Here is an 18619-nt window from a genome sequence, read left to right on the forward strand (position 1 = left end):
CCTGATACGGGGGAACCACCGGTTTGTCCCGGGGAGAATGGATGGAGGGTTTGCGGGGTGGCACAGGGCAGGGATAAGAAGGCCGGGGGACCTGTTTGTGGATGGGACGTTCGCGAGCCTGGGCGAGCTGGAGGAGAAGTACAGGTTCCCCCCGGGAAATACCTTTAGGTATCTACAGGTAAGGGCGTTTGCCAGGCGGCAAGTGGTGGAATTCTTGCTGCTGCCGCCACGCATGGTACAGGACAGGGTGCTCTCGGGGGTATGGGTCAGAGAGGGGAAGATTTCGGCAACATACCAGGTGATGCAGGAGGAGGAGGAGGCCTCGGTGGAGAAGCTGAAAGATAAGTGGAAGGAGGAGTTGGGGGAGGAAATCGAGGAGGGGACATGGGCAGAGGCCCTCAGGAGGGTGAACTCTTCCTCTTTGTGCGTGAGGCTCAGCACAGTTTAAGGTCCTGCATAGAGCACACATTACCGGGGCCAGGATGAGTTGGTTTTTTGGGGGTGAGGACAGGTGTTGGTGCTCAGGGAGCCCAGCAAAGCATACCCATATGTTCTGGGCATGCCCAACGCTGGAGGAATTTTGGAAGGGCATAGTGAGGACGGTGTCGAGGGTGGTAGGATCCAGGGTCAAACAGGGTAGTTAGTGTCTGTGGCTGTCTCCTCCAAACACCCCCCCCCCAGATAATTGTCACGAGAGTTTCTAAATTCCACTCCCAAATACACATGTTAAAATCTTATCTCATAATAATGCTCTTGCTTGATGATCTGCATTATGAAACCTAGAGCAGGTTTTCTAAATGACACTTTTGAACAAAACATCCGCTCCACTTTTAACAGCGAATCCAGTCCATGACTTTACATCATCCCTTACAAACTCTAAGTTCCAACCAGCGATTTAGACGTTCAACAGGCTATAATAAAATCTCCCGTACCTGAAAGTCACTTCAGATCTTTCTGTAATCTCAGCCTTCTTCTCAGGTTGGTGAGTTTTTACTAAACAGGGCTCAGTTCTAGTATCTTTAAAGTCAGACTTCTTTCATTTCCCTAGTTTGCTTAACTAGCGGCTCTTCAGATCTCTGCACTTATTTTCTTAACCATTACTCCATAGAATGGATTTTCTTCTCACGAGAAGGGTGCTGCCGCCAGGCCGAGGGGGGTGCCGGCGCCAGGCCGAGCGGGGTGCTGCTTCTCTAGCCTTCAAAATCAACTGTTTTGAGAAGAGCTGCCTTCTCTCTCACTACCTATCTCCACCTGCTAACAAATTAGCTAAAATGAAAAAGTATCACTTCTCTACCTATACAGCTCTGTCTACATGGCTTCTCTCAATTCCTCAACTGCATTGTCATAGACTGCTTGTCCAACTTCCAGTTGAGTCACATAGAGAAATTAAGACATATCTAGACCCAGTTGCTAAGCAACAACCACATGCTTATGCCTTTTATTTATTGTTCACACCATAGTCCTCTCTAAGCACAATAGAAACACAGTTGGAAATTAACCAACCCCCACACATACAACCACCTTTGCCCTGCATGAGTCTAACTATAGGTTTTACCCTACCAGACACATAAACATTAAATTAAACCCACTTAAAACTGTACCATATTTCTAATGTTTACCAATACAAATCTAATTCCCTTAAAACTACTTTTGTTGTGGGTGGCACGTGACACAGTGGTTAGCACTGCTGCCTACGGCGCTGAAGATCTGGGTTCAAATCCTGGACCTGGGTCACTGTCTGCGTGGAGTTTGCACATTCTCCCCGTGTCCGCGTGGGTTTCACCACCACAACCCAAAGATGTGTACGTTAAATGGATTGGCCACGCTAGATTGCCCTTTAATTAGAAAAAAATAATAATTGGGTACTCTAAATTTTTTTTAAAAGATTACTTTTGTTTTCCTAACACATATGCACGCAACAGGGTTTTTAGTTGCAGATTGGTGGAGATGGAAAATAGGCATTGGTGGCCTATGAGTTAACGAGGATGAGATCATGAGTACTTCAGACTGGATAGATAGCAGAGTTATTGACCAGTTGACGTATGGAAGATGAGAAGATGACCAAGAGTACCAAAATACCCGAGTCTGAAGGTGACATACGCAAGCAAGAGGGATTTTAGTTGCAGATAGGCAGAGGTGGGAGATTTTACAGAATTGGAACTTGACTACCTTTTGTAATGGACCGGACAGCTGCTTGGAATGTCAATATCGGGATCAAACAGGGCCCAAGGCTCAAGCAGTCTGATTCAGTGAGGCAGCTCAGCCCAGAAGGGGGATGGGCCTGATAGGAAGGGATACAGATTTACAATGGATGTGTCTTAATTTCTCTCAACTGGATGTTGGACACGCAGTCTGACAAGGCAGTGAAGGAATTGAGAGAAGCCATGTCAGCAGAGCTGGATATCATAAGTCAGCTGGGAGCAGGATCCTCCGTCAGAGTTGTTTCCATATGAAAGATTCCCCATAAAGATCAATGGCCGTCCGACAAATGTGAATGGATTCATGCCACATCTGTAGGTGTGGATAAAAGTAATCACTGGTAAAGGTACTATGCTGATGCTCATTCATGAAGGCTTAGAAAGATGACGGCACACAGACGACAGGACATGCGTTGAGTTTGACCAGGAGAAATGTAGAAGATAAAGAGGGAGAGGTTAGAGTGTCACTCACTCAGTGGAATAGAATAGAATCTGAGAATTTCGGATCTGTGCAACTCAACATTACACCGGACATTTCTTTACTCCATTAGGTTCTTTAAGAGAATCATTGCCCATGGTAATGTGCACCCAAGTTTCTACAGACAAAATATGAGAACAAACTTCAGCGTTACGCGCCAATGGCCCTCTTATTCAGAACTCCGATACACCAACAAAAGGACACCTAAAAATGCTGACTTCATCCGTCAAATTTATTTAATAAAAGATGAATTAGCAGGTACAATTTTTAAAAAAAATTTAGATTACCCAATTATTTTTTCCAATTAAGGGGCAATTTAGCGTGGCCAATCCACCCATTCTGCACATTTTTGGGTTGTGGGGGCGAAACCCACGCAGACACGGGGAGAATGTGCAAACTCCACACGGACAGTGATCCAGTAGCAGGTACAATTGAATGCAAATTCAAGTCTAAATTTTCAACTTTCGAAAAATGACCTATTCATATATTGCAGAAAGTCAATATTCCATAAAATGTAGCTACAGAAGGAAAACTAGACCCATTACCAGTTTGATGTGCCAGATCTACCCTTCAATCAACTCAGATGTGCCCTATATTCCTGAGGTTAGGTTTTAAGTAGTTCCACATGGGAACAAAAATTTACTTTGGCTCTCCTTTGAATGATCTTTGTTGAGAGAGTTCATCAATTGCTACATCTTTTAAGTATAACGATGCTAGAATAGAAAGGAGGACAGACTCAATACAGCAAGTCCAAATGCAGAGCCCCTCTCAATTTCTTGTTTGATTTATTAGGACGTTCCGGAAGTATGCAGAAGAATAAATCATAGCCTTTTGGTTGCATAATTTATTCTTATCAATTTTCCTCAGTTTAAATAGTAAAGCTGGGCGGCAAGGTGGCACAGTGATTAGCACTGCTGCCTCATGCTGCCGAGGACCCGGGTTCGATCCCAGCCCCGGGTCACTCTCCGCGAGGAGTTTGTACATTCGCCCCGTGTCTGCGTGTGTCGCACCCGCACAACCCAAAGATGTGAAGGGTAGGTGAATTGGCCACGCTAAATGGCACCTTACTTGGAAAAAAAAAAGAATTGGGTACTTTAAATTTATTTTTTTAAAGTGTAAATAATAAAGCTTGATTTTTAAATTTAGAATAAAGATCATGGGTTTCGTAATAATACGCAAAGGCTCTCAATGATGCATTAAAAGCTGCAATACCAAATTCCCAACGTCACTGAAACAAGAACTGTTAACGCCCCCAAAATTTCTCCTAGTTATTATCCTCTTAAAAATAAACACAGTTACCAAAGAAAGATATTTCTGACGTGCATATGATCTCCGAGTTCAGAATAGTAGAATAAAGGCTCATCACACAAGCTTATCACACAAATTAGTAATATTAAATTATTTGACAGTAGGAAGATTAGAGAAAAATCAGTAGCTGGGGAATTCAGATTTCTCCGGAGATATTATACATTTACTTTGGCGAAGGGTAGAAAGAAATCGATTCATTATTGCCAATAATTAATCTTACACACTCTGACATAAATCAAAAAGTATAAGACCTTGCCTCATCGCAATGTATTCACCAGGCGAAGGACATGATGGGTTTTACAAAGAGCATTTTACCAATAAACTATATCTAAAATAACATTTGGTTAGTAATGATCATATGTATCACAAGACACCAATATTCAATTAGTCTCCTGCTTTTATGATTTAGTCACATTGATAGAATAGTCAAGCACTGTCCATTCAAATAGCTTAATGTTTAACACAAAATGATTTAGGTGCTTTGTTAAAGAAATCAAAATTTAACAATAGCAGATGACATGAACAACTAAAGCTTTACAAGTCCTGTGCTATTGGTGTAAATGTGTGTGTAAGCCTGCCTTGTGTTAGCTGATTCTACGAAAAAGTATGATAGCTCCTATAATTTTCACGGTTAAAAATCATCCCTAACCCAATTGGGCTACCATATGAATAGTGCAGCCAGGCGCAACATCAAAGGTTGGTGCACTAATATCAGTGCTCTGGAACCAAAACTAATGGGCACCAAATATAGTTTTAGGTGATTCCCACAGGCCCTTAAATTTCAGCTCAGCTGTGTGGTTGGTTGGTAAATTAACAGTGAACAAACATCTGCTGGACTGTATGACACAGTAATGAGGCACTAGCTTTTCACTTCTGAACACAATTCAAATCCAGCCCAGGCGATTGGGACAAAGGTGCATTCTGCTAACTGAGACTCTGGGCGCAATTCTCCCCCCCCCCAATGCCGGGTGGGAGAATCGCCGGGGCCCCGCGCCTTTTGCAAACGGCGAGCGGCGATTCTCCGGCCCGAATGGGCCGAGCGGCTGGCCCAACACGACAGGTTCCCACTGGCACCATCCACACATGATCGCTGCCGGCGGGAACCCCGCGGGAACGCTGCACGGGGTGGGCAGCCTGTGGGGGGGGGGGGGGGTTCTTGCACCAGGGGGCCTTCGATGGGGTCTGGCCCGCGAACGGGGCCCACTGATCAGCGGGCCGACCTCTCTAAAGGAGGACCTCCTTTCCTCCGCCACCCCCAAGCTCCATCCGCCATCTTCTTGTGGGGCGGCCTCGGGGAGGACGGCAACCTCCCGTCCTTGCGCGGGTGACTTCATTTACGCGGTGCCGCTTTTCACGCAGCGCCGCTCCTAGCTACCTGGGGGCGGTAGAATAGGGGGCTGGGAGCGGGCTCCGACGCCGGAGTGAAACACTCCAGTTTTCACTCCGGCGTCGGGACTTTATCTCCATTTCAGAGAATCACGCCCACTAATTTCCAAAATATGGCTGCTGGGCAAATCTACAAAATAATTCCACTTTGATGCATTTTGGGGAATAGGATAACAGTGATATAAATCCCTCTTTCAAGTTTATCCATAAGGAGTCAAATACACATCTCCAAGGGCCTATCCCAAAATATATCAGAAAAAGTGCCTTAAAAGCAAAAATTTTAATAACATGCAACACTTTTCAAGTGCAAAGAGAAAAGGCTGGGAATAAAAGTAAAATACTGCCGATTTGAAATAAAAACAGATGTGCTGGAAAAAACTCAGCTGTTCTGGCAGCATCTGTGGAGATAGGAGCAGAGGAAATTTGCCCAGTGTGCAGGGGCTCTGGGGGAAAAGTAGCGGAATGGCGCTAAGACGGAGGCGGAGGGGAGACCAGATAGAAGTCTACAAAATTATGAGAGGCATAGATCGACTGGATAGTCAGGGGCTTTTTCCAAAGGTGGAGTGTCAATTACAAGGGGGCACAGATTCAAGGTGAGAGGGGGGAAAGTTTAAGGGAGATTTGCAGGGTATGGTTTTCACACAGAGAGTGGTGGGTGCCTGGAACACGCTGCCAGAGGATGTGTTGGAAACAGGCGCATCAGCAACGTTTCAGAGGCATCTCCCCATGAATAGGGAGGAAATAGAGGGATTCAGACAGAGTAAGAGGAGGAGTTTTTTTTTCCTAGTTAGGGCATTATGATCGGCACAGGCGTGAAGGGCCGAAGGACCTGTTCCTGTGCTGTACCGTTCTTCGTTCATTAATGTTTTAGGTTCAATCTAACTCTTCAGAACTGAAGAGACGTAGAAAAGTGATGGCTTCATGCTGTTGGGGGGTGGGGTGCGCAGGTGGAGCGAAAGAGAAGGTCATGGATAGATTACAACAGTGCTTTTCAAACTTTTTACCATCCGACCGGCCTTCGTGACCCACGCTGGCTGACCGTTTCTGCAGATACTGTCTACTAATATTAAAGGCAAAGCCACTGACTTCCACAACAACTTTAACTGCACCACCTCACACTCTGATTCTGTATGGGCTCAATATCATTCTCCCAGTTTCTCTTTCATATCTGGTCTGATGGTGCTACCATCCACAACGGTGCTTCTAACACGTTTTATTTTTTCCCTTAGCTGAGGATGTTCCCCTGAAGTTGAGACCAGGCCCTCAACCATGTCTGGCCCATTTCTCACACTTCTGCCCTTACCCCAGCCCCTCCCTCCCAGAACCAAAGTAGGGTTACTCTTGTCCACATTTTCCACCCCACCAGCCGACATATTCAAAGGTTTACCCTCCAGTTCCACTAACACCAGCATGATGCCACCAAACACATTTTCCCCTTGCTTCCCATCAGCATTCCCAAAGGACCAATCCCTCCATGACACCCTGATCCACTCCATCACGCCCAACATCTCAACGCCCTTCCCAATGTCCAAGGTCCAAAACACTCCTTCCAGGTGAAGCAGTAATTTACTTGTACTTCGTTCATAAGACCATAAGACATAGGAGCAGAATTATGCCACTCGGCCCATCGAGTCTGCTCCGCCATTCAATCATGGCTTTTTCTCATCCCTATTCTCCTGCCTTCTCCCTATAACCTTTGATCCCCTTATTAATCAAGAACCTATCTATCTCTGTCTTAAAGACACTCAGTGATTTGGCCTCCGCAGCTTTCTGCGGCAAAGAGTTTGACAGATTCACCACCCTCTGGCTGTAGAAATTCTTCCTCATCTCTGTTTTAAAGGATTGTCCCTTTAGTCTGAGATGGTGTCCTCTGGTTCTAGTTTTTTCTACAAGTGGAAACATCCTCTCCACGTCCACTCTATCCAGGCCTCGCAGTATCCTGTAAGTTTCAATAGGATCCCCCCTCATCCTTCTAAACTCCAACGAGTACAGACCCAGAGTCCTCAACTGTTCCACATACGACAAGTTCTTCATTCCAGGCATCATTCTTGTGAACCTCCTTTGGACCCTTTCCAAGGCCAGCACATCCTTCCATAGATACGGGGCCCAAAACTGCTCACAATACTCCAAATGGGGTCTGACCAGAGCCACATACAGCCTCAGATGTACATCGCTGGTCTTGTATTCGAGCCCTCTTGACACGAATGCTAACATTGCATTTGCCTTCTTAACTGCCAACTGAACCTGCACACTAACCTTAAGAGAATCGTGAACAAGGACTCCCAAGTCCCTTTGTGCTTCTGATTTCCTAAGCAGTTCCCCATTTAGAAAATAGTCTATGCCTAAATTCCTCCTTCCAAAGTTCAGAACCTCACACTTTTCCACATTGTATTTCATTTGTACCCTTCATTGCCCACTCTCCTAGCTTGTCCAAGTCCTTCTGCAGCCCCCTTGCTTCCTCAATACTACCTGTCTCTCTACAGATCTTTGTATCATCTGCAAACTTAGCAACAGTGCCTTCATTTCCTTCTTCCAGATCATTAATGTATATTGTGAAAAGTTGTGGGCCCAGCACAGACCCCTGAGGCACACCACTAGTCACCAGCTGCCATCCTGAAAAAGACTCCTTTAGCCCCAATCTCTGCCTTCTGCCAGTCAGCCAATCCTCTATCCATACTAGGATCTTACCCTTAACACCATGGGCTTTTAACTTATTTAACAATCTCCTATGCGGCACCTTGTCAAAGGCCTTTTGGAAATCTAAATAAATCACGTCCACTGATTCTTTGTCTAACTTCCTTGTTACCTCCTCAAAGAACTCTAACAGATTTGTCAGACACGACCTCCCTTTGACAAAGCCGTGCTGACTCAGTCCTATTTTACCATGTACTTCCAAGTACTTTGCGATCTCGTCTTTAATAACAGACTCTAAAATCTTACCAATGACCGAAATCAGGCTAACCGGCCTATAATTTCCCGTCTTCTGGCCCCCCCCCCCTCCCTTCTTAAACAGTGGTATTACATTAGCCACTTTCCAGTCCTCTGGGACCCTTCCTGCCTCCAGTGATTCCTGAAAGATCATCACCAATGCCTCCAGTTTCCTCTGATATCTCTTTTAGGACCCTGGAGTGTAGTCCATCCGGTCCAGGTGACTTATCCACCTTCAAACCTTTCAGTTTCCCCAGAACTGGTGTCTTCCACCGTGAATTTGGTCTGCTATATTCGCTGCTCACAATGAGACCTCCTCTACAATGGGGAGACCAAGCATAGACTGGGTGACCGCTCTGTAGGACACCTGCACTCAGTCCACAAGCATGACCCTGACCTTCCAGTCGCTTACCATTTCAATCTTGCTCTCATGCTCATATTTCTGTCCTCAGCTTGTTGCAATGTTCTAGTGAATCCCAACACGAGGTGAAGGAACAGCACCTAATCTTCCAATTAGGCACTTTACATATATCCTGCTGGACTCAACATTGAGTTCAACAACTTCAGACCATGAACTATGATCTCCATTTTAAATTGTATCCCCCAGGTGCCATTCTGATTCTCGTTCTCAGATTTTTGCTTTCAGACAGTGCTGACCTTTATCCTGCCATTAACACCTACTCTGGACCAATATTTTGTGTCTTTAATACTATCATTACTACTTCCTTTGCCTTGTGTTCAGACATCTTCACCGTTTAATTTTCCTCACCGTTTAACGTCTCCTGATGTTACCTTTCACTCGACATGTTAGTTGGATTGGCAATGATCAATGTGCAGGGTTACTTGAATAGGGGCCTGGGTTGGTGCAAGGTGAATGGCCCCCTTCTGCTCAGTAGGTAGTCTATGGAATGTTATTCTCAAAGCATATGTTTATTAAGGAGTATATTTCACCGTTATGTGCACAGGATATGATATATCTATATACACGTAAGTAGGCATCTGTTTGTGCCGACGAGGCACTTCCATAGGGCAATCCTTGAGTGGGTCTGATGTCGGTGTTACCCCTCGCTTTTCCCGGTTGGATCCCCCCCCCCCCCCCCCCCCCCCCCCGTGGTTTGCCTTTCCTTCCCCTTAGAATGAGGTGTCGTCGTACCCCCCCTCCCATTCGATCTCACCCTCTCATGCTTTGGCTGCTTTCACCTGGTTCCTGACTACCTGGCTATTCTTCTCCTTGTTTGTTGGCCACAAACAAGTCCCGGAACAATCGGGTGAATGGCCCCCATGCACCACGCAGACACAGGGAGAAAGTGAAAGTTCCACTTTGAACCCGGGGCCATGGCGCTGTGATGCAGCAGTGCTAACCACTGTGTTGGTTTATAATTTAAAAATATGGGCAGCACGGTCGCGCAGTGAGTAGCACTGCTGCCTCACGGTGCTGAGGTCTCAGGTTCGATCCCGGCTCTGGGTCACTGTCCGTGTGGAGTTTGCACATTTTCCCTGTGTTTCGCCCTCACAACCCAAAGATGTGCAGGCTCGGTGGATTGACCACGCTAAATTGCCCTTAATTGGAAAAAATGAATTGGATAATCTAAATTTATTTTTTAAAAAGAGATTAGAATCTGTGAATAGCATAACAAAGGTGAGCGGTGTGTCAAAGGCAACTGGGAACAGAAACAGATGGCTCAAGTGGACTGGGGAAAGGGAGAAAGATGGTTCGGGAAAACCAGATTAATGGATGAAATGAAAATTAATTGATTGAAATATAATTTAAAAATATTTCTTGCTTTTTGAAAATAAATTTAGAGTATCCAATTTTTTTTTCCCCAATTAAGGGGCAATTTAGCGTGGCCAATCCACCTAGCTTGCACATCTGTGGGTTGTGGGCGAGACCCTCACAGACACGGGGAGAATGTGCAAACTCCACACGGACAGTGGCCCAGAGCCGGGATCGAACCCGGGTCCTCAGCTAACCACTGCACCACCATGCCGCCCCTATATTTCTCGCTATTTGTCTCTTTATAACACTCCCTGTGAAAACTCTTGGGTTGTTTTACGGTCACGGTCATAAGTTGTTGTTACTAAAAATTAATTGGAAGCTCAGCCCCGGCTTTAGTCCTTTGAATTCAAAGCACTGCTATTAGATTATTTCCAGATATTTCCCAAGGTATTTCCCATCAAGGAGGCAGATCTGGAAAAACCCTCCCACACAGGACTTCAACGCAAATTCTGCCTGGACAGATGTATGGGAATCATTGGACATGACAAACAAGAACCTGATCTCAAAACCAAGGCAACAGCTGCCTGGTTTCAAGTTTCAACCTTCCAAGGAAAGAGTGGTCCATCCTCAACTGACCACAGACCCTGCTTGTCCAACCTCCACAGTTGAGACATTAGTGCCAGCCCCCTATGTGCCAGTGGGAGAGAGCAAACCCCAGAATATCCAATTCACAGACTCAGCTGAGGCCTATCTGCACTCAACACAGCTGGACCGGAAGAAATTGCTTGGCTTAGGGATCCAGCATTCGCTAAATAAATACATTTCCAAAGCACTCGAGGATTAAAATGTCTTGTTTCTTGCCTAGTGAAACCTGATGACATTTTGATTTCAATTTCTGTCTTTTGCTTATTCAAAATTTTAGGGAAGGCTAGAGCTTAAATTCTAACATGAAGTCATAGATTAAACCATTATATTTAGTCACACAGAAGTATGTGGGAGTGTGACTGACAGATTGCATAGCAATAAGCGCTCACTTCACTCTGCTCACTTGGAAAACATCTCTCCAAGACACATCAGAAATTTTGCTCAAAGTTTTACATATATAAATACATGTAGAAGACTTACACTAGCTAGATGACTCATAACAGTAGGTAGCGTAACATTTGTTTGGTGATCCATCGGGTAAGGGATTTAGGGATGTTGACAAGGAAACATATGTGGGTCTCTCGTCAAATCCATCATGTTCACACTACTTTAGAAATGGAATGCTCAGGGCCTTTGGGAAAAGTGGGGGAAAATAGTCCACCTTCCTACACATTATGCACATTTGATCCCTGGCAAATGCTGGTTTTAAAACCTCCGCTATTTGAAGAAAGAACAGTAGGATTAGTTGCGAATCGTTCTAGTTAAAAAAGTGACAGTGGGCTGAAAGGCCTCCAACTGTGTTATAAATTTCCAATGCCTTTCTTAGCAAAGGAATATGCCAATAAATGGAGCCTGTCGTTACAAATTTATTGCAAGGAAAGCTTCATACTTCTGCCAACTGCTCAGTTTAACAATTAAAATCCTGTTTTTATTTTCAGCTACTAAAATATCCACTTACTGTGGTAATGGGCATCACATCAATGAATTGTAAGCTGTACTCATACAAAAATGTATAAAGGCAAAATAACATGGGTGCTAGAAACTTGAAATATTAAACAGAAAATGCTGGAAATACTCAGAAGGCCAGCTGGATCTGTGGAGAGAGAAACAGAGTTAATATTTCAGGTTAGTGCAATGTAAGCTTTCTCTCTCCACTTATGCTTTCTGGCCTGCTGAGTATTTCCAGAATGTTCTGTTTCTATTTGTTTTACTTTTCCAATTAAGGGGCAATTTAGCACGGCCAATCCACCTACCCTGCACATCGCTTGTGTTGTGGGGGTAAGACCCATGCAGACATGGGGAGAATGTGCAAACTTCACACAGACAGTGACCCAGGGCCGGGATCAAACCTGGGTCCTCGGTGCCATGAGGCAGCAATGCTAACCACTGCACTGCCGTGTCATCCCACAAGATCCAATGATTAGAAGCAAAGAAGAATAAACTGTAACCTTACCCTGTAGTTAGATACTACAGAATGAGACTAGCAAGTAATTTAAATGAAGAGGTTCAGACGGTTACATTAAAGAAACAGGCCATTCGACCCAACTGGTTCATGCCAGTGTTAACTTCCATGTGAACCTCTTCATACCCTTATTCATCAAGCTTTATCCTCATAACCATCTATTGTTTTCACCTTCATGTGTTTCCCTAGCTTTACCTTAAATGTATTATGCTATTCACCCCAACCCCTCCTTTTGGCAGCAAGCTCCACATTTCCCTTTAATTGAACAGTAGGTTTAAAGTTCGGCTGGTCTACAAATATCAGTAGAACTCAGATTAATTTGCTTCCCCACTAGGATTTAAAATAATTAAATGTCTAGGACACATCTAGAGAGACTGAGGCAGTTTCATTTTAAAATAAGTTGGCTCTAAAAAGATACGTTTATTGCCATATTGACCACTAAAGCTTTAAGTACAAGATAAGCCCTTTACCAACATGACTGTTTTATATAGAATCATAGAATTCCTACAGTGCAGAGGCCATTCAGCCCATTGAGTCTGCATCGACCCTCTGAATTGCACCCTACCCAGGCCGGCTTCCCCACACTATCCCCATAACCCCACCTAAACTACACATCGTTGTGGCAGGAAACCGGAGGAAACCCATGCAGACACGGGGAGAAAGTGCAAACTCCACACAGACAGTCATCCAAGAATTGAACCTGGCGCTGTGAGGCAACAGTGCTAATCACTGCACCACTGTGCCATCCCACAAGGTCCATCGTTAGAAGCAAAGAAGAAGGGCAGCACGGTGGCGCAGTGGTAGCACTGCAGTCTCACAGAGCCGAGGTGCCAGGTTCGATCCTGGCTCTGGGTCACTGTCCGTGTGGAGTTTGCACATTCGCCCCGTGTTTGCGTGGGTTTCACCCCCACAACCCAAAGATGTGCAAAGTAGGTGGATTAAACACGCTAAATTGCCCCTTAATTAGAAAAAATGAATTGGGTACTCTAAATTTTTTTTTAAAGAAAAAAAAAGAAGCAAAGAAGAATAAACTGTGAGACCTGTAACCTTGCCCTACCTAGAGAAGGGACACATATCCAAAATATTCTAAACTTTGTTTTCCAAAGAGATGTTGATTGACATGCTTATTACCTCTTGATATTTTCTTATTTTTATTACAGGTATTTTCTGTTGATTCATGGGAAAGGAGTTGGGCTGATGCAGTTTTGCAGTACAAGCCAAACAGTCAATTCATATTTTATTTTCTCCATTAGATTTGTGCAAGAAATTGCCTTCACCAATGTCTGTTAACAATTGACAGATATACGAGGTGGCACACATGAATTTCACACAGTGATGGAGTTATTTATTAGATTTTGGGGGGGGTGTGGCACAGTGGCTAGCACTGCTGCATCATGGCACTGAGGACCCGGGTTCGATCCCAGCCCTGGGTCACTGTCAGTGTGGAGTTTGCACATTCTCCCCGTGTCTGCATGGATTTCACCCCCACAATCCAAAGATATGCAGGGTACGTGGACTGACCACGCTAAATAGCCCCTTAATTGAAAAAAAATTGAGTACTCTAAATTTTGAAATATTATTTTTTATTAGATTTGAAAGATTTTTGTTGTTAACTAAAAACCTTTGAAATCTGAGCAGTCTCGCTATTCTGATCTAATATTGGGATTGAGATTCAGATCACTATTCCCATTGCATTCCCTCCCTGAGGCTGAGGACTTCTCCAGAGGATGCAATTCAATTTGATCCCATTACCTGCCATCCAACTACATGCATGGATGAATTATGAAAGTTTTTTTCCCTGATTTTGTAAGCGCCATTCATTGCCATAGCAACAATCTTAAATCACTGTATGACTACATTGATAAAAAGGATATGAGGAAGATCAGTGACAATATTGAAACACACTGAAGCTGTGTTTGGTATAGAGTGGTAGGACAGGCACACAGCAATATTTTTCCACATCGGAAGGTTTGGGGAAGAAGAGCAGCACACTTGCAGGCAGGTAAGCAGAGTTTGCAACTTCTTGAAACTAGTCACAGTAACATGGGCGAAGATCTGCAGTAGATGAACTGTCTATGGAAAGGTTGCCCAGTCCAAAAAAAATTAAAGCAGATATTTTGCAACCAAAGGCAACATGAGGAATGCATCTTCATGCCAAGGAATCCACTTCTCATTGCTCTGCATCAATGGCTCCAGGTCTTTCCCTCTATCCATCTTACATCTCTCTGCTGAGCTAGTCCAGAAAGACCGAGAGATAAAGATGGATTGAAACAAATACTGGGATAAATTAACAATGGACAGAGTAAATGTGAACAAAATGTGATCAACAGTCAGGAAGGCTGTTCTATTGAGCAATATAAAAGATATTTTGAGGCTCAATACAATTCTGTACCAATAATTGTGACAACAGGGTGGCATGGTGGTTAGCACTGCTGCCTCACGGCGCCAAGGACCCGAGTTCGACCCCGTTTCCCGGGCCACTGTCCATGTGGAGATTGCACATTCTCCACAAGTCTGCGTGGGTCTCATCCCCAGAACCCAAAGATGTGCAGGTTAGGTGGATGGAGTCTCCAACAGTACAGCACTAAGTACTCCACTGGAATGTCAACTTTGATTTCTGTGATGGAATGGATTTCAACCCATAATCTTCTGACTCCAGAGGTGAGATTGCTACCAACTGAGCCACAGCAAATACTGGCAATGGGAAGTTCTGCTCAGTAGTAGTATTAATTATTGGAACAATTGTTCCCTCAGGAATTCCTTCCCTCAGAGGGTCATTAATTAATCTTTGGAATTCTCTTCCACTGAGAGCAGCGGAGACTGGATCATTGGATAGATTCAAGGTTGAGATATACAAGTGTTTGACTGACAAGGGAATTGAGGGTTGTGAAGATCTTGCAGAAAAATGGAGCAAGGGCCACAATGAAATCAGCCATGATCTTATTGAATGACAGAGAAGGCTGGATAGTGAATGGTATACACCTGCTCCTATTTCTTGTGATGCTGCATTCATCCTGCGTATCTTTTCAAGAAATCATTCTTTACATATGCACAGAGGAACTGAGTGCTGCAGGCTATTTGACTTTTGAGGACATCACATCTTAGATGGATCCTTTCCTCATCCAAAATTTACACTTTTACACTTTCTCCACTAATTTTGCAAAGATTAATTAACTAATCAAACCAGTGATCTGTATTAGTTTCTTTCATTAGTGGAACTGGTCTCCATGTTTTACTATGCATCAGATCTCCTCCAGTTTTGCTGAAAAAAAAGTTAATATGTGCTTTCACAACAAGAGCAAAATATGCGCAATGCACAGTATATTGTTCTTCTAAGCTGAAGCCATGTTTAAACTGGCAGGTCATCCAAAAAAATCTTAAAAGTCTAATTTCTATAAGTCAACAGAACCTGTGGTGAATTTAATGGTGACTTGGATGGGGAACATTGCAAGCTGCAATGTATCTGCTAGTTTATCATCTCAAAAGTACCTAACATTTTATAACTGTTTGATGAGGTGTGTTTAACAACTTAAAATAAGTTGGATATCACAAAGGATAAATACAGCAATTGCTGGTTTGATATTCTAAATTTCTTATCAATACTACACAGTACTCTGATTCAGAAACATCACCAAAATCAAATATGAAAATGCATCACGAAATATATAAAGATGAGAGCTTTTTAATCAGAGAAAAGCATAATTATAATGGATTTCATTGGGAGTCGGTGGTGCAGTGGTTAGCGCTGCTGCCTACAGCACAGGTTCGATCCCGGCCCTGGGTAACGTCTGTGTGGAGTTTGCACATCTCCCAGTGTCTGGGTGGGTTTCACCCCCAGAGAACCCAAAGCTGTGCAGGTTAAGTGGATTGGTCACACTAAATCGCCCCATAACTGGATAAAAATAATTTTTTAAAATGGATTTCATAAATGGTTATGTAAATGTATAAAGCTTGAATTATTACAGCAACTACACTAACTGTACAAGTGTGGGAAGTGAGTATAGAGCTACCAAATGCCAAAGATCTGTTGAGTTTGGAATCAGTTTGCATCTGGACCATACATGAGCATGAAATAGTGATGCCCACCCAAATTTCCTTATCTATCTCCCACTGTTTTCTCAGTCCCTGCAATGAAAAATCAGGAGTGTGCTGTGAGATAAGATTATCCCTTCCTCCACTACTGCAATAACAGTTAATTTCCCTGACTAGGGGTAGAATTAAGATTGGGGAGAAGGGGTAAAAAAAATGAGACAAGAGTCAGCTCTGCTTCTCAGCAAGTCTATTGACAAATTCAAGAGAAGCCAGTAAGCATTATTTAAACAATAGACAAACCAGGTTTTAACAAAGGAGGCAGCAGAAAATAAAAATCAATTTGTGGAATAAGGGAAATAAAAGGGTTTGGAAAAGAGAAAATTAAGAAAAATCACAAACAGCTAAGAAGTTATGCACAATAAATGTATATCTTGTACATAGAACATAGAATTTACAGTGCAGGAGGTCATTCGGCCCATCGAAACTGCACCAGCCCTTAGAATGAGCACCCCACTTAAGCCCACACCTCCAACCTATCCCAGTAGCCCCACCTAAGCTTTTATGGACACTAAAGGCAATTTAACATGGCCAACCTGCACATCTTTGGACTGTGGGAGGAAACCAGAGCACCTGGAGGAAACCCATGCAGACACAGGGAGAACATGCAGACTCCACACAGACAGTGATCCAAGCCAGGAATAGAAGCAGGGACCTTGGAGCAGTGAAGCAAGTGCTAACCACTGTGCTAACAAGCCACCCTAATGAAAAAATCCTGTACAATTGCAAAAATAAATTTTGGAATATTGATCTCTAACAAGTTTGTTTAAAGGAAGACACTGTGCTATTTTGTCTGTTTCAAATGACTGTAGAAACCTTAGGCTAGGGAAGGAGGACATGTCCCCAACACACACATACCTTTAATATGCCAATTAACAAAAAAACGTGCCATCAGTAAGTGTTGATACCATGACCAGTTGAATTATGAAGGACTAGCAGGCCAATTCAGTCCCTTCAAAGTTGGATTGGACTTGAAGGGAACATTTCATGCGGAAGTATTGATAATCTATTCTGGCCAGCAAATGTAACTTGAAGGAACAGTAGAAGAGCGAAGAAAGAGCTGTTAACTCGTTGAGGATTAAGTGTCCTCATACCATATTGGTCCCAGTACACCATTAAACCGACTGAACTATCACTTTTTTTCCACTATTCTCGGGAGACACGTCAGTGTGCAGCAGCAGAGTTGTGCAATGATCGCTGCAAGGAATGTGCCACCAGCTGAAGCAGTCACACAGAGGAAACACAAGCCAAGGACGGAACATTCCAGCTCGGGCCTAGCATCCCTCAGCGCCTCCTCACTCACACTTAGCCGTCAGGCAAATCAGCCAACTTACAGGGCCTCAACTGAAACGGCCCCTTGTCAGTAACCGGGGAAGTGCCTGCCGATTCCCTGGCCTCCCTCCACACAACGCCCCCCCCCACCCGCCATGAGGAAATATTCCCTTTAAACTCACCGGTAAAATACGGTCACCTACACCACAACTCGGGTACTTCGCCGCGCGCACGCGCGCTGTCCAGGTGGTCACGGCCGGCTCGCACTGCGCATGCGCCCTCCCGGAATGACTCACAGAGCGCATGCGCCGTCCTGCAGCCAGGGGCCCGGAGCTGCGCGTGCGCCTGCCGGGGGCCACGGCCGGATCGTATTGCACTGCGCATGCGTTTCTCCACGTGTTACTTTTTGCTGTCACATGGGAGTCATGTTGCTTTTTTATAAATGACCTTAGAGTCCCCAATTCTTTTCCCAGTTAAGGGGCAATCCACCTACCCTGCACGTCTCTGGGTTCTGGGGGGTGAGGCTCACGCAGACGTTCAGGGAGAATATGCAAACTCCACACGGACAGTAATCCGGGGCCAGGATTGAACCCGGGTCCTCAGCGCCATGAGGCACCAGTGCTAACCACTGCGCCACTGTTGCCCCCCCCCCCCGCCGTTGTTTAAAGATCGGGAGCTAGTTTGATGTTAAAAAACATTGTCATGCTTACTGTTTATAAATTAGTTGAATGCGTTAACTTGTAAAACTGACAACCATCACAAAGATGCACAATTTATTATAGATACATCTTGTTAGGTTTAATAATTCTATTTAAGAGTCAACTTCTGAGATCAGAGATAAAACACAGAAACAGATCATTCTATCCAACATAGAATCATAGAATCTACAGTGCAAAAGGAGGCCATTCAGCCCATTGAGTCTGCACCAGCTCATGGAAAGAGCACCCTACCCAAGCCCACACCTCGTAACCCCACCTAACCTAAGGGCAATTTATCCCTGTAACCCAGTAACCCCACCTAACCTGAGCCAATCCACCTAACCTGCACATCTTTGGACTGTGGGAGGAAACTGGAGCACTCGGAGGAAACCCACGCAGACACTGGGAGAAAGTGCAAACCCCACACAGACAGTCACC

General features: G+C 44.4%; 1 protein-coding gene across 2 annotated transcripts in view; it reads right to left on the bottom strand.

Annotated features, from left to right (window-relative positions):
* The window catches only part of LOC119952833 (small glutamine-rich tetratricopeptide repeat-containing protein alpha-like), a 46005-nt gene extending 28229 nt beyond the window's left edge, over nucleotides 1-17776 (bottom strand). For both annotated transcript variants that reach the window (XM_038776348.1, XM_038776347.1), the window contains exon 1: nucleotides 17666-17776. The gene's annotated coding sequence lies outside the window, so the exon portion shown is untranslated. The remainder of the gene's footprint in view (nucleotides 1-17665) is intronic.
* Nucleotides 17777-18619: the final 843 nt, after the last annotated feature.

This window comes from Scyliorhinus canicula, chromosome 18, assembly GCF_902713615.1.
Source record: "Scyliorhinus canicula chromosome 18, sScyCan1.1, whole genome shotgun sequence".
NCBI lineage: Eukaryota > Metazoa > Chordata > Chondrichthyes > Carcharhiniformes > Scyliorhinidae > Scyliorhinus > Scyliorhinus canicula.